Source organism: Adiantum capillus-veneris, chromosome 24, assembly GCF_014529385.1.
Source record: "Adiantum capillus-veneris isolate H3 chromosome 24, ASM1452938v2, whole genome shotgun sequence".
NCBI classification, from domain to species: domain Eukaryota; kingdom Viridiplantae; phylum Streptophyta; class Polypodiopsida; order Polypodiales; family Pteridaceae; genus Adiantum; species Adiantum capillus-veneris.
The window spans coordinates 21,701,608-21,726,081 of record NC_140954.1 but is presented as its reverse complement, the minus strand read 5'-3'; positions in this window follow the sequence as shown (position 1 = coordinate 21,726,081).

Here is a 24,474-nt window from a genome sequence, read left to right as displayed (position 1 = left end):
TGACTTAGACATTGGGCAGAGACCTCTGTAGGAATTAGTTAGGAGTCGGTCGAGTGTAGGTTGACACCCTATGCTAGCTTCCACGCGCATCCGGATCAAGCTTCATCCTTAGTTGACAAATCTTGTTAGGTGACTTCTCGCTGTGCTGACGTTCGTCGCGACGTATCCATCCAACATTGGCGCCGCTGCCGGGAACGAAAACCTTAGGTAGGTGACCGAGACTAGTCCTTGAGGAGAGGGATTCTTTGGCTTGCCAAGAGTGTCGTTTTACATTTAGATGTCAATGATGGAGGAACACATTTTCTTAATGAAGTCATTGAATATCTGCGAGAGGAGTTCATGGTCATACACAGAAAATTTGCTCCATATTATCCACATGCAAATGGACAAGCGGAGGCCACAAATAAAACACTATGCACGATTCTCACTAAAATTGTATCAAAATCGAGAACAGACTGGGATCAACAGCTACACTCAACACTATGGGCTTATAGAATAGCTTACAAAACATCAATAGGAATGACACCGTACAACATGGTCTTTGGCTTAAATGCTATACTACCCAGAGTTTTTAATCCCAACTCTACGAGTAGCGAAACACTTAGAATGGACAGGGCATGAGCTCTCTTCAAGAATAGATGATCTTCAAAAGCTACATGAACTTCGCTTGAGAGCTGTAGCTTCAATCTATGCTAAACGAGAAGACAAAAAGAGTTTTTTGATAAGCATGTGCGCACCAAAGAGTTCAAAACAGGTGAGTATGTTCTTGTTTAAACCTTGAAGCAACATGCGAAGAAACTTAAAAAGCGAGGGATGGGACCCTTTGTGATTAGTGACCTATCACAAAGCGGACCTGTCAAGCTTGCTACATTAGCCAGTCAAGAAATGCCAAATTGGATTAGTGGGTGTCGATTAAAGAAATATCATTCACCACTAACACAGGATATGCTTCAACAAATCCATCAAGGAAAACAACAAATGAAGGAGAAACAAAGGGTACGAGAAGAAGCTCAAGTAGAAGCAAAAGAACGCATTGCAAAAAGGAGACTTTTGCGGCAACAACAACAATGTGGATCCCCGTTGCGAATCAATGCCATTCGACTAACGAATTTTGATAAAGACACAATGGAGCCAATAATTGCAATCAAAGTGGGAAGCAATCAAGTTGAATCGACGGCATTGCTTGATTCTGGAGCTCAAGCAAATTTGATCTCTTACAGATTATACAAATAGCTCAAGCCCACATGTCAACTTCATCTTACTCCACAAGTGCTGGAGAGTAGTACATCACATTCACTGAAAACATTGGGCTGGACTATATTGCATATACAAGTACATCAATATATTTACCCACACAAGTTTTATGTGGTCAAGGATGAAAGCACACAACACCCCATGTTGTTGGGACAACCTTGGAAAAAAGAGTACAATGTGCAGATAGATTGGAATGTGAATGCATTCAAAATTCAGCATGCACAAGAACAACAGGTGTTAGCCTTTGCTCAGCAACCCCGGAATAATCAACTGCCAACAATTCAATCACTGGATAAAGCACCAAAAGGAAAGGTGCCACTAAAGGACAACATGATACCCAAGGCTAACAAACACGAAACTGCCAACCATGTTCGCTACATGCATAAGAAGTCACTGACCGCAGTGAAAAGACCAGAGTTAGCAACACGAGACAAACAAGTCTGGGTGCGGAAGGATAGATGTGACATGGCAGACAAAACACAATACAATAGAGGAATTCAACCAAAGCAGATAGTTCCACCAAAAACCAAGGGAATAAAATAGATATGGATCCCAAAGAAAATGCTTAGCAACAACTCAAATGCGACTCGCGTTTGGATTCCAAAACCGAAGCAAAAGGAACTCCCTTCAGTACAAGCAACATTGGAAGGCAGACAACTGCATATGAAACCAACAAACCGACTTATGTGGATGCCCATCAGCAACAAAACAATGGTAACCAAGGCAGTAGCAATAAACTTACAAAGACTGGCAAAACAAAGCTACAAATGGAAAGCAAAAGAGACAAGGTCTACGGCCAATTCAGCCATGAAAATTCTCTCCAAGGAGATGACTACGGCCATATCGACAGTAGCAACAAAGCAAGTGACTTTTGCAAAAAAGACAATCAAACAAAGAGCAGTCGAGTTATAGCTTTTACTTGCAAAGAAAACAGGAAACCTCGACGGCGAATGCCAATAAGCATCTTGCTTAAACCCTTCTCTTGCACATCATTAATTTTTCAACCCATGCATGGCACATAATCCGAGGTGATGCCTTGTCGTCCGGGAGGACTCCGCCTAGGAGGGGGGGAGGCATTCTCAAATGCGGACCCAATGGCAGAAAGAGCAAAAAAGGGCATGTTTTTCAACTATTTTTAAGGGTTTTTGTTTGATTGCAAAATTTTCTCGACTAACCCAAGTACATATGCCCTTATACAACATGAATCTACATGTATATGGGACCAAACGCCAAATCAAGCCCCTAGGTGTGTGTATATAAGTAAAAATAGCCATTTTTCGGACAAAATATTTGTAAAATGGAGAAATCCGGCCATAAAATTTGCATGTGAGTGTATATAGTGTTTTGTGGTGATGTTTCTTATTTATTATGATTTTTGAGGATTTTTCGGGTTTGATTTGCTATTTTTCTTTTAATTTTACTAATTTTCGGCAGAAAAACTTCAAAAATACAAAAAGCAGGTGAAAAACGGTTGTAATGAAAAACAACAAACATGGGGATGGTCAGTGACTATAGGACAACCTATGGTACAGTGGGGGTGCAATTATGTGACTGGAGCGGAAAGCATGTTTTGGCCAGATTTTGACCGAAACGTCAAATTTCTTGTAAACTAGGCAAATGGAGTCCAAATCAAGAAACTTTTAAGCCTAAACTACATCTCGCAAGAAGTTACGAGCACATGTCAAATTTCATGAAAAGTGGTTCGGGGACCCCCATTATAAGAAATTTTCACTTCATTTTTAGCTCATTTCCATTATTGAGCGAACAGAACTTCCAGCAGCTTCTACGACGCGCACGACTACCTGACGGGCTTTAGACATGAGAGGTAGGCTGACCACCTTGAGCTTTTCATGCATGTTTGTTGTTTTGTCACGAAAACTAGCGTAGGGTTCACACAGAAAGCGGGCAGTAGAGACCTACAAGTAGAAGTGGCCACCTAACGGATAACCCAAAAGCAACGAGACTTCATCGGCAGCAGCTTACCCTAGCATAGGAGACCAATCTTGGATGTCCAAAGGCAATAGAAAACCATTGAAAAAAACCCTAATTCCTAGAGCCCCGCAAGAGGCCACCAAGTGGGAAATCGACGGAGAGACACCCAAATGCTACCAAAATTCATGGGTAGGAGCATCTTGACATGCTCGAGAAGTCTATGTAGCCCACATGACCAAAAGGTGACCCAAAGCGGCACTAAACTTTAGAAACGGCATCAGACACACAAAGCGTCAAATAACTCTTGTGGCCAAACCGCATGTCCGTTTGCCACCAAACTTCACGAGCGGCTTTCCTAGACCATCAACAACCAAGACCTATGGTGGTAGACCACCACAAGTCATCAAAGACATGTAAACGCAACCACGTGTGCTTCTAGAGCGACAAAATGCCAAATGGAGCTCCGGTGAAGTCAAAATTGACAAGAACCATATGGCAAGGATCCCCAAGGGATCGGGAAGCTATGGAGACCAACATCAAGAAATTTCATCGCCAAAAAGTACTCCAAAAGTCAGAAAATGGCTCGAAGGCTCTGAAATCCACACAGGGAGTTATTTTCTATCTATTTGACTTTTTTGTTGAAATTAGGCTTAAAAGGGACTTAGGGGGACTAAGGGCAGGCACCAGTGGCAGTTTCCATAAAAAATTCATCAGGAGACATCCTACGCGTAGTATGTCTCAAGGCCATTTCTGGGCACAAAACCCAACATTTTTCATTGCACAAAGTTTCTAAATAGCCTTTACATGCTAGCCATCAAGTTTCATCACATTTGGACCAAAATTGACCTCATATGTATGAAAAAATGCAAAGTCAGGGCATAGAGGCAATAATGTGCCATAGACCTACCAAAACTTGTCCAAATCATATGAGACTTGGACAATACATTTATGAGCACATTGCCAACCAATCTGTGTGGTCACTTGCAAAAAATGATCAAGTAGACATCCTACGCGTAGGATGTCTATTTGACATTTTTGGCCTACAGAGGGTATTTTTCCATTCCAGATCTTTTTATATCATCTTCAAGAGCTCATATATCAAGTTTGAAGCCATTCTAATCATTTTTGACCCCCAATACCTCCAAGATAAACTTTTTTGAGCCCAAAAACACTACACATTGTCTTACCAACATCAAATCTTGTCCAAATCAAAATCCAAGAGCATGACCATGTTCCACATACCAAGAGCTACCCACAGAACAAATCTCAAGCCAATTTGATGAAAAAGACATCCTACACGTAGGATGTCTCCAGCATGTTTTTGAACTTCTATGCAAGAAATGACATCATGGAAGCCATTACCATGGTGCAAAGAGCCCATATATCAATTTTCAACCCATTTGGATATCATTTGCCACCTGTTATGGACATTCTACCCAATTTGTGAGCCTAAAGCCTGAATCTGTCCAAAAATGCACATTTTGATGCCCAAACCCAATTCCAATCATATAGCCATGTTGCACAGGCCAAGGACCGCCAGCATGTCAAGTATCACCAAAATCTGATGAAAAAGACATCCTACACATAGGATGTCTAATTGATAAATTTTTGCCAAAATTGTACTGTGCGCACATGCACAGTTTCCAAAGTTCCTTTTAAGTTTTATTTTCAATTTTCAAATCATTTGGATAGTTAAAACTCAGTTTCTCAGCTGATATGGAAAAAACGCTAACTTCGGACTACTGAGTGCAACAGGATCTATGGCAGTCGCAAAGTCACCGGCAAAGAAGAAGAGGATGACCATAAAAGATTACTTGGAAGAAGTAGAGCCGTTCGTCATACCGGAAGGAACTCTAAAGCCAACCAACACATGGATCCAAGAGGACTTGCTAGAGTCAAATGATCTAAAGATCTACCAAGGCGTGTTCAAAGACACCGAAGGAAATGTAATAGAGCTACCCATGCTACGGCGGGAGCTCAATGAGTTTGTAAGAAGCAAGATGGCAGAGTACATGGAGAAGATAGATCTTCGTAATTATTTTGAAGTTGTGGCGGCAGGAATCGACATCAAAAGAGTATGGAAATTTGCGACAACAATCAGAGAAGATGGAGTGGCCAGAGTTACGGATCTGCAGGGCAAGCCAAATACGGAGATTGTAGTCACAGAGAAAGTAGTGGCAGCTACACTAGACCTCTCCAACAAAGGGGATAGTGTAACCAAAAGAAGAGACGAAGTAAAGGTGTACACAGAAAAGAAAGGCAACTACACCTTTGAAGACATTACCAACCCTAAAGTGGCAATCATGAGTCAGTTGTACAACCAGTACTTCCATATGTGTACAAAGCGGCCAGAAATGTACAGAATGCTGCCAGGAGCAATTGCCACAACCTTCACCTGGGCAATGCAGAAGACCAAGCCAAAGATAATCAACTATGCACCTTATATACATGACAATCTGGTGAAGATGGGCAACAAGAACCCCACCTACATTGTGCCAGGAGAGCTAATCACGAAAGTGGTTTATGGGGCATTGCACGCCAAGGGAAGATGGCCTGACCCTCCGTCACAAAATGACTGGCTAAGGCTCAAGGAAGATAAGGAAGAGGAACAGCCCAAAGCACCAAGGGTTGCCACAAGGTTGAAATGCCGGTTAGAGACCGTGCAAGAGGAGCAGCCAGAGTTGAAAAAAGGAAAGAAGGAATATGTACAAGTGCCGGTCAAAGAGACGAAATCACAGAAAGCGGCAGGCTAGAGCGGCTAATGGAAAGTTTTAGAGCCGAAAGAGCCCTCAAGGGGGATTTGAGCGAACTATGGAAGCCGTCACTAGAAGCAATGTCGGGATCATCCCGAAGGGTGCATAGAGACAAATTTGAAGACTATACTAAGAATTTTGAGATTCTGGATGCCACGGTGGAAAATATCCCACATGTACCATTTACAGAAGCAGAAGTGGAGGAAGTTCGACGGCAACTGCTAGAAGAGCAGGAAGGCCAAGAGAGAGAGAGAAAGACAAAGGCGGACAGGGATTTCAAGAAAAAGCCGGCAACTCCACCATCCATCCCTGAGTCTAGCCCACCGCCCTTACCACCTCCTCATAGCCCTCCACAAACTCAACAGAAGGAGGAGCTAGACAAACCTGAACATCAAGAAGATTCAAGGCAAGAACAGAGCCAAGAACAAGAGCAAAAATAAGAAGCTAAGCCCAAAAGTGAGTAGCCAGAGCCAAATGAAGCAAGGTATAACACTTTTCTTGATCTACTAGCTACTGGATATTCAAAAGAAGAGGCAACCACAACCCCATTTGACTTGGAAAGCACAGGGCCCAAAGAGCAGATGCGGAGCTTGCGATTAGTGGAGCTAAAAGAGATGGCCACTGATACAGTGGACTTGCAGCCACCCACCAATGATTGGGATGTGGTGATGACCAAGCTAACCGGGCTCAGGGCACAATCAATGGCCACAGAAAGTGCAATGGCTACTCTCAAATCCACTGAAGTGCAGATCAAGTTTGAAGTCGACACTTTACAAAAACAAAGCCAAAGGCATATAGAGAGAGAAGCAGAGCTGCAAGACAGTCCGGCAAAGGCTTTGCAAAGATGCTAGGAGATGGAAAGGAAAAATTAGGCAGCAGCTCAAAGACTGCAAGGAGCCGAAGAAGAGTACAAAAAACTCAACAAAACATTGACAGATGCAGAAAGGGAAAGGGACAACCTAACCCTACAACTTGCTGAAGAGTCCAAGGAAGTGGAAGTCATACGGAATGCCAAAGAGAAGGCAGAGATAGAGCAAGAGGCTAGCCAGGATGAGGTCATTGAGCTCGAGGACCAGCTTAAAGTTAAAGATCAAACCATCCAATGGTTATGGGCATCTCCTGCCAGAGTCAGAGCTACTCGCTCGACTCACACCACTTCTGAGAGTCAGATTTATGAAGAACAAATGAAAGAGCTCCAGAAGGAGTTGACCTTAGAGAAGAAGCAAAGGCTGATGATGGCCAAGGGGTCAATGATCATGCAAACCCACATGGAAGAAGTGCACAAGGCAATGCAGGATGAGCTGGAAAACATCAAGAGAAAGCTCGAAGAGGCAGAAAAGATCAATGCCCATTTGAACGACCTCCTTGTGAATATGGGAGAGCAAGCTGAAGCAGAAAAACAGACATTCCAAAAGCAATTAGAAGAGCTGAGAGGCCCGCAGGCAGAAGAGCAGTTAAACACAGGGCCAGCAACCATGGAAGGAATAGACTTAGAGAATGTGGCATATCCTGTGGACACACCCATGCAAGAGGAAATCCTTGTAGGACCCTCTCAAGAGCCACAAGATCTGACACAAGAAGAAGAAGAGAAGTTGCAAAAGGCCATAGAAGCGAAAATCAAAGAAACGGACAAAGAAGCCTTGGAATGAAAGCAGAGGGTTTTTAAATCAATGACCATTCAGAAGATAGACGCCAGCAACCTTCGGCATGAATGGCTACAGCCCTCTCTCCCATATCCTTTGCTAAAGTACGAAGCAGCCACGATCAACAAAAGAATCAGAGAAGAGCCAACAGTGCCACTGTACACAACAAACATCTCCAAGCCTGAAGCGGTAAAGTTGATAGTCGACTCCCAGCCTAGGTGGAGAAAGGTATGGCTGACAAAGTATCCACAATACCTAATCCATCTGGTAGAGGCACCAAAAGTCATCAGAGATAACTTAAGTTTCTGTCCTCTACCAAGGATGCAGACGTGGAAGGCCTAGGACCTACTACAAAGAAGCCAACCTACTTGGCTAAACTATCCGAAGCTGCCAGGCTTGAAGGCAGGCGAGAGAATAAGTGTTCAATAAATGGTGAAAACCTAACGGGCGCCATCAAATTGTTCACTGGCTCGCCTGACCTATCTTGCATTATGATGAGAAAGATTTGCAAAACCCTTTTGGCAGTCTTCGAGGCGTTCAAGCCAAGCCAGGCGATAGACAATATCTTCTTCTTTCAAGATACATACAGATGTGCATACGATCTGTCTGGTCAGCCTTCCAAGGAGGTGATACATGCATTGTATCAAAGGATGATGTTTTTGCCATCCTACCACCTCCAGGCCTTTGAAGAAGCTTTCTATACCGGCTTCTTCACAATCAGCTCTGACATATTCGGCCCAACACTACTGGCTCAACATGCAAGATACGAGTCGCTGCTCAAGATGAGAGAAAGCCTAAGATGAAGAAGCAGCTCAACAGCCATGTCGGGGACGACATAAGCAAGGAGGGGGGGAGTGTTAGAAGCTGGACACACCCTACGGAAAATGACGGCTCGGCAGATTATTATTTTTTGTAATTATTCATTTATTGAGAAAAATCCGACATTTCACCTTGTAAATATTGGGGCTTACAGAAGTTTCCAGATTGTATCCCACTTTTGATATTTAGATTGAGTAGATGGTTAAATTGGAACATCAGGGTTTGAGAATTGTAAGGTATTATACCACTTTTTGACCTTAATGAAAAACCTTTTGTCATTTTTAAAAAACGTTTTTGAAGTCTGTGAGTGAGCGTACTGTGTACAAGAGAGAGTGAGAGATTCATCTTGATGCCGCATGCACCGGTGGTCGGAATCGAGTGCGGAGAAGTACAGTGTATTTCCCTCAACGAGAGCTACGCGCCAATACCTACATTGTATGTGAACGGTCCGGTTTTGTGAGCTCCATCTACGAGCTTCATCTGGTGATTCGATGAGCATACGTTGTCCGATTTTGCATTGTAGCATATCCACGCGTTCGCATTGAGTAGAGCTACACATTAGACACTTTAGATTTCGGAAACGAAGACCTGCAAATTTCGGCCAGACATCCTACATGATTTTGCACCAGGTGTTTTGGGTTGGGATTTTGGTTCAAAGACCTTAGGGAGAGCAACCTATTGGTGTTAGTAGGGTCTCCTTCAAGTTCTGTGGTGTTTCGAGATTGTTTGATGGGTATTCGGCTCTAGAAAGTGTTGTAGGAAGTTTCCTCTTATGCACTCTTGAAGGCTGTGACTTAGACATTAGACAGAGACCTCTGTAGGAATTATTTAGGAGTCGTTTGAGTGTAGGTTGACACCCTATGCTAGCTTCCACGCGCCTGTGGGTCGAGCTTCATCCTTAGCTGACAAATCTTATTAGGTGAGTTCTCACTGTGCTGACGTCCGTCGTGGCATATACGTCCAACAATGGCCTATTCTTTAAGCTATTGTTGTCGTTAGGTTTAATGAATGAAGTTTATATTTGCTGTAAAATTGCAAGTTATGTTGTGTTTAAAAATGATGAAATATGTTATCATTGTAGCATAGATGGATCTCCTGAACATTATACCAGCCAATGTAAACCTTCCCTATATTGAGTAACTTAAGATCAAACTAATGCAATGATATCATCACACGTTTTATCACCAAGTATGCCTCACCAACATCAGGCCAAAAGTGTTTATCATCAATAAGCACTTTCAAGGATCCCACCTTTGTTTTTACTATTTTTGGTTGCTCTACTTTCCACTTATAGAAGCCAACACAAAAAATGTCTCCAAAACAACTTTTTTGTTTTGCAAAAGGCTTTCCAAAGTGTAGAAGTTAGTGCAAAATCTTCTTCAACATGGAAGCGTCAATATTGTGGACATACATTGATGATGCATGTTTAGCACATGTTGTCTCCTAAAAGAAAACTTCATCACCTTCCTTGCTTTATCTATAATAGTTTTGAACCAATAAGTGTCATGTTTTTTTACCAATCTTGCAACATAAAATTCAAGCTATGTGCATTGCAACCAAACATGTGCAAGCTCTGTAATTTTTGGCATTATCCATGATCACCTATACTACATTGGGGACACCAACTTGATGAATTGTCTAGATGTTATTATATCAAATATATAGCTCCCTGACTTTATCTCATCGAAGCTGTTAGCCATTTTAATAAAGCACTCCTCTCAAGGATTGAATAGCATCACATTATTTAGCAGCCTACGTTGGACATTTGAACATTCATCACTGACTATAGTGCATACTGTTCGATCAATTGATTTCAAGATCAATCCGTCAACTTCCTTTTGGGTTTCTACAAAGCATTTATCCAAGAGCGTTGTGCACATCTGGTATATGATGGAGGGGAAAAACTAGCACCATAATCATCGATCTTCTTCCATGCATGCTTTCATGGCTCTTGTGTGACCATCAACATAGAACTGCCTTAAATATAGATATCTTGTGCAAGAGCATATTGTGCCTCTTCAAGAGTATTTGATTGAAAGCTTTGCTCTAGACTTATTTGCCTCATTCTATGCATTCCAAATGGTACTCGGGTGATCCATCTTGAGTGCTAGCTCTTTGTGTGTGTGTGCTGGCCGGCATGGAGGGTGTACCACTATTTCGTCCTTCTTGTGTTGAGGCAACACTGCCTTGGTGCTCTGAAACCAATCGGGATGGAGTCGGCATTCCGGGTTGCTATGCATTAGCTACACCTCCTAATAACTCTCTCAAGAATTTCGTAGCACTCTCATGACCTATGCCATTACATTTGCCTCCATTTATTATGTTATTTTTTCCATTCCCCAATCCAAGGAAGTGTTCCCTAATGTGAGGTGCACCTCCTGATTTTTCTTTGCCACATAATTTACAGTTCCAATCTATAAATGATCTTAAATTTTGGGAAAATTTCCACTCAAGCCCTGGCACCTTACCACCGGCCTTGCGCTTCCCTTTACCATTGTTTGATCCTTCACCACTAGTCGATGGGCGACTAGAAGTAGCTGCATTGATGTTTTGGGAGCAAGCATGAGCATCCATGACATGTTCACAAGCAGCCTATGAATTCATACAATCACATAAATATTAGATTTTTTAAAGAAATATGGAGGGAAGTAGTGGAGAGTACTCAAAGATAGGAGAAAAGGATTATGTTGTGGAGGGAAGAAAGAGAGGGAGTGCAACTCAATCTCCTTTGAATTCAAATGGTTGATCATGAATGTAGAGAGTAAATGCTACTGCACATAGAGTTAATGGAGTTTTCCATTGCTCTCACCTAGAGCTAGAGTGGGAGAAGCATGAGGGGGGAGAGAGAGAACAAGAGAGAGAGAGGGAGTGGGAGAGAGAAAGACAATAAAGGAAGAGAGAGTGAGTGAGAGAGAGAGAAGATCTGCTACATTGGAGGATCTGTACTCTCTTTCTAAGGGTGACTAAAAATCTAAGAGCGTTCGTGACATCAAAGCCACAAACTCTCTTTCCTATCGTACTTGGAATTTTCTTGTTTTCGTAGTTGAGATTATGGTGAGAGGATTGCCAAATCACATTCAATTTCACTCAAAAAGACCATTTAAAAACACTAAAGTTTCAGCCATGAAACCTCAATTCTCATACAAGCACAAATCTCAATCAAAATCCAAACCTCTTTCATGGTATCATGTTGCCTCGTAACATCAAAAAACTGGAAGGAATGCTCAAGCTTCCACATTCACGATGATGATTTTTTATTTTGATGAGATTTAAGAGCTTCTAAGTTGAAGCCCACACACCATTTTGATAAGGGAAAACCCTAATTCACTCCCTCACAAGCTCATATACAAGATTGCAAAGAGACGGGACTGCAACACACATAGATTGGGCAACCATGGAAGCTTTTTCATAGTAGAGGAAAATTGCAGGTTTTTTGAGGTGAACATTTTTATTTCATATTATTTACGTGCCACGGCATGACAACAAAACATGGAAAACATAATGAATATGATGCAAGAATTACACCTAAATGTTATTGGAGGTGGACGTGGAAGAGGTGGTTATGCTAGAGGTGCTCCCATGCAAGCGGGAAGAGGGGGTCCTCAACAATATGAAGCTCCACCAACTATTGGAGGTCTTGGACCAGGATGTGGTGTGTATCCTGGTAGAATATTTATTCCTACATGTTACAATTACGGACAGCTTGGACATATTATCACTCATTGTGATCGTTCACGAAGGATGGGAGGTGATATGTACCCTCCTCCCCATAACTTATTGAATAGAGCTAGTCAATGATTTTTCTTTGGACATAAGAGGGGATCAAGGTGTTCATGAAGTTCACCAAGAAGCCCAAGGGCCTAGTAGTGGTGGCCATGTGTGAATCATTCGTGTGGAGGAAAAAGAAGCTGACATGATGCCCTTAGGCAAAAAAGAGAGGCAAGGCAATGTTGCAGGTCTCAGTAGGAAAAAGGGAAAGGAAAAATAAGGTGAAGATGTCAAAGCCAAGAGGAAAAAAAATCCATGAAGGAGGTTCTAGTTTGCATATCTTCCACTGGGAGAGGGAAAGCATGCTTATAACCTTTAGGAGGATCTTGGTGGAAGGAAATCAAACGTCACATTTGGGCAACTCGTGAACACGGTTCCTAAACTCAAACTCATATGGAAGGGGCTTGTAAATCCAATTGAGAAGGAGCCTAGGCATGGATCTATGATAATATTATTATTGGTAGGTTGCCAGACATTTTCCTAGTTGTAGATGCTTGGCATAAAGGAAAGGATTAGGATAGACTTATATTGATGGTGGTGCCCAAATAAGAATAATCACACAGCCCTATGTGGAGAAGTTGGGACTTATCATTTCAGGTGGCTCAAATTTTAGAATATGGTTGGCCAATCATGCTAAAGTAAAATGTTTGGGAGTTATCAAGAACCTTGAAGTAGAGGCATTTCATGTCAAGACACTTGTCATGCCATGCATGTGGGCCTTGGAGCTTTCCTCTTATTCTTGGGAGACCTTGGCTGAGAGCTGTGGAAGCTATCCAAGATTGGGGACATGGAACCATTACTATCTATAACAAGAAAGGAAGTAAAAAGAAGTCTGATATGATGAGCATGCTGCCACTAGAAATTGATGAAGAGGATGAGCACAACGAATACTCAACTTTAAGTGGAGAGCAATCAACTAATGAGGGCAGTACTACTAATCCTAGCTTTGATAGTGAAGTTGATGTCTCTTACTTTCTTTTGAAGAGGAATATGATGAGGATGCTCGTGTCTTTCAAGTGTCAGATGATGGAGGTGTGTCTATCCATTATGAGCAACAAGAAGAGCTTATGCAACCAAGAGTGGATCCTTTGATCAAGGAAGATATGTTACAAAATATGGCATGTTCAGATCTTTCTGAAGGTGAAAGAAATGATTTCTAAGGATATTAAAGAAGCTCCCAAATATTTTTATCCCCTCCTACCAAGAAATAAGGGGTTTTAAAGGAAAGGATGTGCGGATTGAACTCAAGGATGGGGAAATACCTGCTAGGCAAAATCTTAGAAGGCCTGTACATGAGAAAATGGCAGCTTTAAGAGAAGAGGTAGTAATCTTTTGGAAGGAGGTTTCATATGCCCTGTTGATAATGCAGAATGGGTAAGTCCTATTGTGGTGACCCCCAAGAAGGATGAAAGATGGAGAGTTTGTATTGATTATAAGCCATAGAATGCAGCCACAAAGAAGGATCCTTATCCCGTGCCTTTTCTTGATGAAGTTCTGGACTCAGTTTGCAAGACATGAATGATATAGTGTGTGTGATGGTTTTTCAGGTTATTTCCATATGTTTATGGTTGGGACTTGCATCACTCATGTCATGATCTGTTGTAACCCTCTTACCTACCGGCATGAACATAGCTCCCAAATAATTCTCTTTCTTCTCCAAATGGATTATGATTACCATCTTTGTCTTGTCCTTCTTTTCAGCTATCAAACCATTTGACCTTGATTCCCCTTTAATCTCAATACCATAATCTTGAGCTCGAGAAGGAATTTGTGAAGTAAGAGGAAACATATCACCACCCATTCTCTTTGGCTTGTCACATGAGGGCTTTTATGACCCCATTCACCACAATTATAACATTGAAACATATCCCCTCTTCTAGCCATGCCTCTTCCTTTGCCACCTATAAACCCCTCATTGCTTCCATAGCCACCTCCATATCCATAGCTTTGACCTCTTCCACCTCCCATCATATGCACACAAAGATTCTTCATAAGACCTACAATCTCTTGCATCTCCTTGAAAAAAGCATTCACATAATGAGAAGATTGATGATCATAACTTGGCTCCCTAATGAGGACCCTTGGTTGCTCTACCGCTTTCATTTCAACCTTTGATTTGACATTGATTCCAAATTGATGAAGAAGCTCCGCTTTCCACTCTTTATTCTTTGCAATTTCAACTGCCTCCTCAAAGGTCCTTGGGTGCTTGAGCTCTCCACCTTCAAGCACAAACTACTCCTCAAGCTTGCAAGAAACCTATCCTTCTTCAACATGGCTGGAGGAATTTCAGCCCCCAAAGATGTACACCACTTTGTCTATAATGCATTAAATGCCTTCACAAAGTCCTCTATGATTTGGCCTTCACCCTGTAGCAAGACTTGAATATAGTGCCATACCTTTTGTGGGTCTTCCACCTATTGAAAGTGTGTAAGAAAAGCATGTATTACCATTTCATAGGGTATAGCTTGAGGAGGTTGGGCTAATTGTAGCTCCTTTTTATAGCCTTCCAACCATTCCCTAGCATCTCCCTTCAAACAAAATTAAAAGATTTGTAGCACCAATGTTGGGTCTTGCATGTTAGCAAGAAGGCAAGAAAACTCCATTCGCTCAATGAAACCTTTGGCGCTTTCATTTGATTTCCCACTAAACGCCGGAAAACTAAATGCATGTCTTCCAAAAACTATAAATTGAAGGTAACTGGAGGTGATTCCTCAGGGAAGGGCACCAAAACAAAGTTGGGCAAAAGAAAAAGTGGGACACCTCTATAGTCTTATAGCCCAAGAGCATTCAAACCTCAACCTCAAGCTGCGAAAAACACCTATGTTGAACACCTGTAAATTCGGGCGAGAAACAGTCCTAACCCAAACCATAATTGAAATTGAAATAAACCAAGACCATAAACATGAATCTCATGTTGTGTAGACCTCCATAGAGTATCCATATGCTTGATTCCAACAACAGATGAGAGAGTTACAAGCTTTTGAAGTTGGGGTATCTCGCAAAAGCTTCAAAAAGGCTAGTCTCTATAAGCAAAAAGATGTGCAGGGAATTGCACCTATTAAAAAGGGGACTTTTTTGGCTCTTATCCCAAGTAATTTTGTCTCCCCTCTTAGCCGACATGGTTCTCTCTTCGATCACCTTTTAATTGGTCCATTTTGGGCTTAATTTGGGTAGAAAAAAGCATGTCGACCACTTTTTGACCAAGGCAAGTGGGGAAGGGAGGTGTCTAGTGGACCAAAAAGGACCCCAAGGACCTTGACAGTAGGTATGGAGTGAAAATGGCATCCCCTCTCTCCCCCAACACCCACGACCCCTCATTAGCAAGGCAAGGAGGCTTCATTTGCTCCCTTGATACACCCTTAGGGGGTACCCACTCCCCCTCTTATACCCTCCAATTTCCACTTGCTCCCCCTCATGTGGGATTAATCCATTGCCACTTGGCACCATCCTCCCACCTCCCCACTTGAGCCAATAAATTTTTAGTTTTTCTCCCCACACCGGGAAATCTTGGCGGAGGCGTGGCGGGTGACTCTGAGCACCGAATGCGACGCTGTAAAGCCCGGCTTGGAGCTTGTCACTTCGGCTATTTCCAAAAATCCTTGACCACACCTTTTATAATTAAATACATCAAACCATCCCACTTTCCTTTTCTTGCATGCATCCGCACCCACTTTTTAAGTAAGGAACCGCCCACTTCCAGTGCATGTAACTTATGATGTATGAGTCCAATTCATCGGCTATCAAGCATGACCTGAAAGTACTCATTGAAAACCACCTTTTAGAAGTTCAACCAATCTAAAACTCTTTCAAATGACTAAGAAAAACCAAGCCTTTATACATAAATTTTACAAGAGCACTCTGAAAACTCAAAGCATTATGTACATCTATGTACTCGAGGCTCGTGAGCAAGCTTTTTAGCATGGATTAGTGACTTTACCTCATCCAAAACATTCCAGACATAGCTTGCAAACCTCCCCTAGCCTGCTTGATCATTCATGACAAGCAGAGGTGTCTAGGGTGAACAATTGCTGCATCTCATCCCCAAAAACCTCATCCATATTTTCAAGTATTTCCACATTGTTTCCTTCTATTGGCTGTCATTAAACGTGCTAGATATTTCTTTAGTCTATAACCATTGACACAATATTTATGTTGTGCACCATTTAAGTTTGCCAACTAATATGTGTCATTTTCAAATTTGTTTACAACAGTAAAAGGACCTTCCCATTTGATTTGAAATTTCTTCTGAAAGGTATTGTCCAATTTACTATTGTATCGCAACACCAAATCACTCTTCTCAAATTTTTTATCCTCCATGCACTCATTGGATTTTAGCTGAGCCTTGCTTGAGACTTCCTCATAATAGCTCAAAGCTAAAACTCTATCCAATTGCAAGCATTGTAAATCTAATAACCTTTTCTGCCATGCAGTTGTTTGCTCATCATTTTCCAATGACAACAACTTGAGAGCAGGAGTTTCCACTTCAATTGGCAATAAAGTTTCCTTGCTATAAACCAAGTGGACCCCATGAAGAAGGAAGCCACCTGTAACGGGGTCTGTGAGACTCCCATCTTTGAATGAGCTATTGATATATGCCCTACTATGGATGCATGACATAAGAGGAAGTGCATTGGGGAGGCATATATTGATGGAGGTGCACAGGTATGTGTTATTACTCAAGCTTGTGTATCAAAGTTAGGACTCAACATGGTGAAGAATTCAGGTTTTTTCATAAATCTTGCCAACCAATCAAGGGTGAAGTTCTTGGGAGCTATAATGGACTTGGAGGTGGACGTATTTGATGTTAAAGTGCTGGTCAATTTTCATGTTATGCCTGCGGGTATTGGTGCTTTCCATCTCATCCTTGGAAGACCATGGTTATAGGCAACCAAAGCTGTACACCATTGGGGGCATGGTACCATCACTCTCTACTACAATGGCACATACCAGCTTGTTGATGACTTGGATGGTACCCCACATAAAGCACGTGTGAATGGCTATAGGTTGAAGAAGTATATTTCAAGGTTGATGGTTGTAATTGAGGATGAGACTTATTATAAGGAATTTTCTGACCATGGGGCTAAGTATGAAGATGAAGCAAAGACTCCCTCATTTGGTTTGCAGGATCTCTTTTGTGATGCTGATCATGAATGATCTAGCTGACTAGGGTGTGGCAAACTATGTTGGGTGCATTTTTGACACCCCATTTTTGTAAATTTGCACATATGAACATGACGCCTGATGTCAAAAGAGTGTGTGGGATTTTGTTTTGTGGGTTTTATAGCTTGATTTAGCAAGCACATGTACATGCAGGGGAAGTCACAAGTATAGAGCCAATTGTTGGGCTACTGTAAAAGCCCGTGAGTGAGTTTTTTCAAGTGATTCTTGTATATAACTAAAACTCATGTTAAAACTTAAAAAATATCGTCCAAATATTAAAAAAATCAGTTTTTATCTTGTTGTGCCTCCTTGATGGTTTTTGATGCAGTGTTTTGCATTGCCTTGCCTGCTCTATGTGTAATCGTGTCGAGCTAGCTCTCTATTCACGTCAATTTTGCATGTAGCAGCGTGTAAATTCAATTTAGGTCATCTTAATATTTCTCCCCATTCATTTTTTAATATTTCTCTCAAGATTTAAAGTGCCCCAATTGGAGTTGTGCTCTTCAAATTATGACTAGTTCTCTATAAGGTTATGGCTATGGCAGCCTAGTGGAAAATTGTGTGCAGACAGATTGGGAGGCCATGTATCTATGAATTGTGCAATTGATGTTGAAATTTTGAAATTTTGATGTTTAATTGTGAAATGGATGGCCCTTGTCTTCATATGAATTGGTCGGCATGTGTTAGAAACCCGTGCTTTGACGAGGTCTTCCTCTTATGTGCTATGGTCCTTTGGGTGGGCATGTGTTGGTAGATTCCCAAGGGAGCATATGCCATTTGACGTTTGGGGTTTACTAAGTTTTTTTTTGGTATACTTTTTGGTTCTATGGTTGAGTTTTGAATTCTCTTGGGCTATAAATTTACAGAGGTTTCCCACTTTCTCTTTTGCCCAACAACGTCACTATCCTGCACTTCTTCCATAGGCAGGGCTACCTTGTCCTTTTTGGTAGAGCTTCACACTCACTGCACCACCTTAGCACATTCCACTACAATATTCACAAGAATAGTCATTAGCATGGCCCTGCATACCACCTTGACCTGCATGTCTCCATCTATAGGCATGGAGTCTCCCACTTGGTCTCCATCAGGCATATCGGCTTGCACTTCTCCCTGCTTGCTACACACACTCACCGCATCTCCACTCACATGCATGATATCGATTCCTCTTACCTTGACTGAGATGACTTTGTTTTCCAACTTATATTTTCATCCATAAAGCTGTTATCCCTTGTCTCTAGCTCCTCTTCCATCTCAAACTTTGGAATCTCATCCAACTTTGCTGCTTCGATCTCCTTTGCAAATCTCACCTTTTGATATGTAGCACACTTCAATATAGCTTGACCCACTATACCTGGACTCATCCATGCATCTTTGACCCGATCTAGAACCACCTCCAATTCCTCCAGATTTGGACCTTCTCATACTAGCAACTTGGGCATGGAAACTGCTCTATCATTTTGCAGCCATAGAACCGTGCTTCGACCTCCTTTGCAAATCTCACCTTTTGATTTCTAGCACACTTCAATATAGATTGACTCGCTATACCTGGACTCGTCCATGCATCTTTGACCCGATCTAGAACCACCTGCACTTCCTCCAGAGTTGGACCTTATCATACTGGCAACTTGGGCATAGAAACTGCTCTATCATTTTGCAGCCATAGAACCCCCAGTTCCTCTCACACCGGCACATCCCTTTGCATCAAATTTGGTTTACTTCCACCACATCAACCTACTTTTGTACCACTTGATTCGACCAATCCCACCTAGCTTGGTGTTTCTTCAAGATCTTCTTCATTAGTCTTCTCACTAATGCCACAACTTATTCATACGACATTGACTTGTCTATATCCACTTTATCTCGTACATCCTCGTGTAGGCAATCCAAAAATTGGCTCAACTTAAGGAAACCAACATTCTCAGTAAAAGTTACCTTGACTAGCCATGCCCAAAGGGCTTTGAACTCCCATTTGAACACTTGAAAATCATCTTCCAAGATTTTCTTTAACCCATCCAGCTTTCTCCTCACTTCATCCATCTGTGCATCTACCACAAACCCACTTCCAAAGGGCACTTCCAAAGCTTCACAATCCGTCTTTGAACTAGGAGTGGGAGAACTTGCACCCCACCCTCTTCTCTTGACAAATTTCTCTCCAACAAAAACAAACCACAATCTTTGAATCAGGTTTTTGCATCTTTGACCCCATTAGAAATAAAAAAAAATCGGACCAAATCGTCTCTAGCAGCACTTGCTCTTCATAATCTTCACCTTTGCATCACCAAAATTACCGCTTCAATTTCAAATGGAAGCAAATCAGAGGCTCCTCAACGGGGGTACCCAAAGATGGATAGGGACAATGGGGAACACACCTAGCACACACGAAAAATGCCTCTCTAAAGTAGATGGTATTTAGAGCACCCCTATCCTCTTGAAAAACACATTCAAACAATGCTCTTGCACTAGCAAACCAACCCAACATGCCAACACGCTCACCAAGACTGAACACACACACACACACACACACACACAGTTGAATCAACACCCACACATCATCCACATAGCTTCTATCGCACAAACCATTGACACATGCAAGACATCTCTCTCTCTCTCTCTCTCTCTCTCTCTCTCTCTCTCTCTCTCTCTCTCTCTCTCTCTCTCTCTCTCTCTCACTGCATCTCAAAATGGTACATGGGCACATATATGCCGGCACCTACACACACACAAAGAGAATTAGCAAAAGAGGAAGGGGGTGGGGAGATAGGAGAAATACACTGCTCCACTTGATAAAAAAGAAACTCCTTTATATCAACACGAGCACAACCATGACCGGCTTGGCAAAGCAACACACCTAAAGAACTCCACAAGCACACACTTTTGTGAGAGAGGCCTTCAAAGACCCTCCTTGGTATGAGAAAAGACCCTTAAAAAATGCTAAAAAAATGATTTTATAGAGCCTTCGGTCCACTTTTAGCACCTTATGGAGCACCAAAAATCTGTCCATCCATTTTTGGCGACCTTGCATGAAAAACTACGTCTTGATAGGCATTGGAAACTTCTTTCCTCTCTCTCTCTCTCTCTCTCTCTCTCTCTCTCTCTCTCTCTCTCTCTCTCTCTCTCTCTCTCTCTCTCTCTCTCTCTCTCTCTCTCTCTCTCTCTCTCTCTCTCTCTCTCTCTCTCTCTCTCTCTCTCTCTCTCCGATGGGTTTCCCTCCCAATTACTAGTGCTAGCGCTAGTGGGGAGACTTTATTCTCATAAATGATTTTTGAGCCCCAACGTCTGTGTGCCACTACCCCTAGGCGGGCGCTCTACCATGTCATCATTTGCAAGACCTTTGTCGTTCAGAGCTGGTTGCTGCTTGTACTCTCACTAACCACCAAAACTTGCAGTACGATGGAACCCAATAGGGCTAAAGAGATCCTCCATGAGAGAGTAGAGATCTCCTCTCTCCCTCCTTCCCAGTTCCCACCCCCTATTGGGTCACATTTCTGATTGTATAGCTCCCCTACTATGCAATGAGTCTGCATTTGGGACTATTTTTTTGCCACGGGGCAACCTTCAAATGACTTCCTCATTGAACTCCACAAAGAATCCTCCCCAAGCCTCTAAAACCCTCCTTTTTTTTCATGTCGCTTTAGGACCTTGTTATTTCTTTTTGAGATATCTGATGCCCACTCTATAAAGCCAACATTGGAGCACGTGTTGCCAACTTCAATACTTATGAACCCTTGCCACATTTTGACTTCTCTGAGCCCACCAATTGAGGCTGTAAATATGGATTAATAACATGTTCGCATCCCACTGCCAATTGCAACAAACTTTAGTCTAGCATATCTCAACCATCATAATTGCGATTGAGGAGCCATGGAATCCTTTCAACTCCACATGATGATACCATCTTTCATAATTAGGTCAAGCCCAAAACACACCAGAAAGCATGCCTAACAGTGTTGTCCATCTACAACATAACTAGCCCCCATGAAATCTTTAACTGGACGTAACTTTTTCCTTTAAGCTCCGATTGATGATCGTGAACAACCGGCATGATCCACAACTTGAGAAATTTGTATCTATCCACCCACATCATCTCTAGCCACATGTCCCCACTTACAATATCTATTGAGGCCTGCAAATCATTCCAACTCTACACAACCATATCTTCCACACTGTAGCTCTATTTAAGGATCCATTTAGACCGGCTTGTAGAGCACCTCAAACATTACATCCAAATGCACAATTGCGGCACCTCAAATACTTTTCCCTTCTAGCTTGCTTGGCCCATTCTGGAGTCATTTTGGCCTGGAAAACCACATTAGTCATACATTCCGGCTATCACTTGCCTGCCCAAGGCTTCCACATCTGCTTTAGTACTCCAACTTGTACTCATAGGCACCCATAGACCTGCATTGCACACTTCACAGCATTGCGGCCAACTTTGGTTGCACCATCATTGCCCAACCCCCTTGTTGAAATTATGTTCAACCACACATAGGCTTATTGAACTAAAAAATTGAACCACCAAGCCAACGTTCTATACACACCAAACTTGCTACCATATGTACAAAAATTGACCTTTGCTACTCACTGTCTCTTTTCAAGGAATTTGCCCAACCCCCTACTTCACAACATGGCTCCCTCCTGGGTCAAAGGAAGGCATCTCCACCCACTTGTAGCACCTTATCGTAGTGCTTCACCAAGGCATATATCCAACCACTTACATGTGAACCCATGGTATGCTACCCATCTCCAACATAGCATCATCATCACTTTCAATGCACAAAAACATACCATCATTATCATTCGACATACCTAACCCTCCCTCTCAACCATGAAAAGTGAGGTCCTCTTGAAGAAAACCCTGTACCTGACGGATAGCCCATAAAAAGCTCAACCTACCAGCATATCTTTCAACCAAGACTCGCATACTTCCTTGGAAATCTTGGACAAGGCTATAACCTAGGATTTCCCTTCATCTAGCATAGAGCATACATACCACATTGGACACTCTTCCACTTGCTGCTCCATGTTTGCCTCCTCACTTGAAATGTACTCAATCCCAATATCATTAAGCCCTTCCTTGTCAACTGGCCCATCAAGGTCTACCATCACCACTTGCTTCTCAACTTCACTTGCATGCTCTTCAAGCACCTACCTTACCACTTCATCCTCAACCAAAGAAGACAGAAATTCACCCCGTACCTCACTTTCATGCTCTTCTTCCATAGACAAGGCTACCCTAGCCTTTTGGGTAGAACTTTGCACTTGCTGCACCACCTTAGCACATTCGACTACAATATTCACGAGCATAGTCATCTGCATATCCCCACATACCACCTTTGCATGCATGTCTCCACCTATAGGCCCAAACTCCTCCACTTGGTCTCCATTAGGCATATTGTCTTACACTTATCCATGCTCCCTACACACATTGACCACATCTCTGCTCACATGCTAGAGATGAAATTCCTCATACGACGGATGGCCACCCTTAACTTGGCATGATTTCTTGCCCATAGATTTGATTCCAGCTTGTTAAGGGGGGATGCAATGGAAAATCAATCTAGGGCCATTATCAAACCCATTGTTATCTGTATATGTTGCATGGTACTCCATTTGCAGCCATAAAAACAACCAATTAGTCAAAGTGTCTACTAGGATCTGTCGTCATTGTTCAACAATCTGGTCCTCTAACTTAGGAGTAATAAGCTAAGTTCCTCCAGGGTTATGGCACACTTTTTATATACTATCATCTATGATCGGGGTGTTTTTGGGTCTCTTATTACATATCATTCAAGGTTGGGCACTACAATGCTCTTATGCAAGAACACATGTCATCCTTGTACACTATGATTTGAACACTTGGTCTAATATTTCATTTACTTTACACTTCTCTTTGGTGCTCCATATATACACATAAAAAGAATATAAACACCAATTTAAAAATCCATGGTCAGTGGCTATCTTTGCAATAGAATATATACCATCTATCTTGCATACACTATTTTATCATTTTCCCTACACATTTAGGGGGAACTTTACCATGCTATGACTCTACATCTTGAACCACTAGCCCATTCAAATCAAGTAACAGAGTGTGATTCTTGTATGCCAACATCTTTGGGACCCATATTGGATTCAACATCGGATAACACTCAGAAAAATAACTTCCCTTAAAGGATGAACAGACGGTGTATAAGGTAGTGGTCCAGGCACTTCTCAATCTCATCTTTTTCTCTTCTTAGCTATCTAGCCTTTGTTATATTCCTTTTTTGTGTCTTTTTAATGCAATGGAAAAATTCATATAATGTATGGAAATTACTCAAAAATTAACTATAGCTTCTCTTTCACTGCAACATAGCAAAGGTATCAAATGAAGACATCATAAAGGACATGCAAAACCTAGTGAATTTTTGCAAAAAGACATAATTATTCCAACAAGAGTTTCTCCATTATAAATAATCAAAGAGACAGATTCCATAAAATGTGCATCTTTCTAGCAATACTGAATTTGGGCACAACAGAGAACAAGTTCAATATAGTCTCTTGGAAACGCATAAGCAAATGGCTTTGTTTTCACCTTTTGTAAGTTTGGTTACGTCATCTAGGGTGCTCTTTGGGAAAACACAAGTGACATCTCCAGGATATTCTAAGATTTGTTACAGGTCACCTTTCCTCTTCAACTTCACTTAAATTATAAAACCCAAGAGAGGGTTGTCATCACCAACGTCTTGCACATTTTGCTCGCTATCAATCCTCACCACTTTATCTTGTGCAATCTATCCATTTCCTTGTAAGCACCTATTTAATCACCTACAATGGACTTGGATTTGAGATGAGTAATCATGATGAATTCATCATCGTCATCCATTTCTTTACTATCTACAACACCCTTTGCCTATTTTTCATGTTGCAATGTCACATTTATCCCTTCATGCATTCTATCTAGATCATCCAAGTTATCACTATAGAGCTTCTATTCTTCAATCCTTTGATTGGCATGCTTCTTGGTATGCACGCTTCCCACATCATTGATTCTTGTGTATTTCAAATGTTAATTACCATATTTAGATTGCTAGTTAAAATGCAAATTTATATTTTTAACACTACAATTAGCATACTCAAGATGCTAGCAAGCATGGGATGTGTGA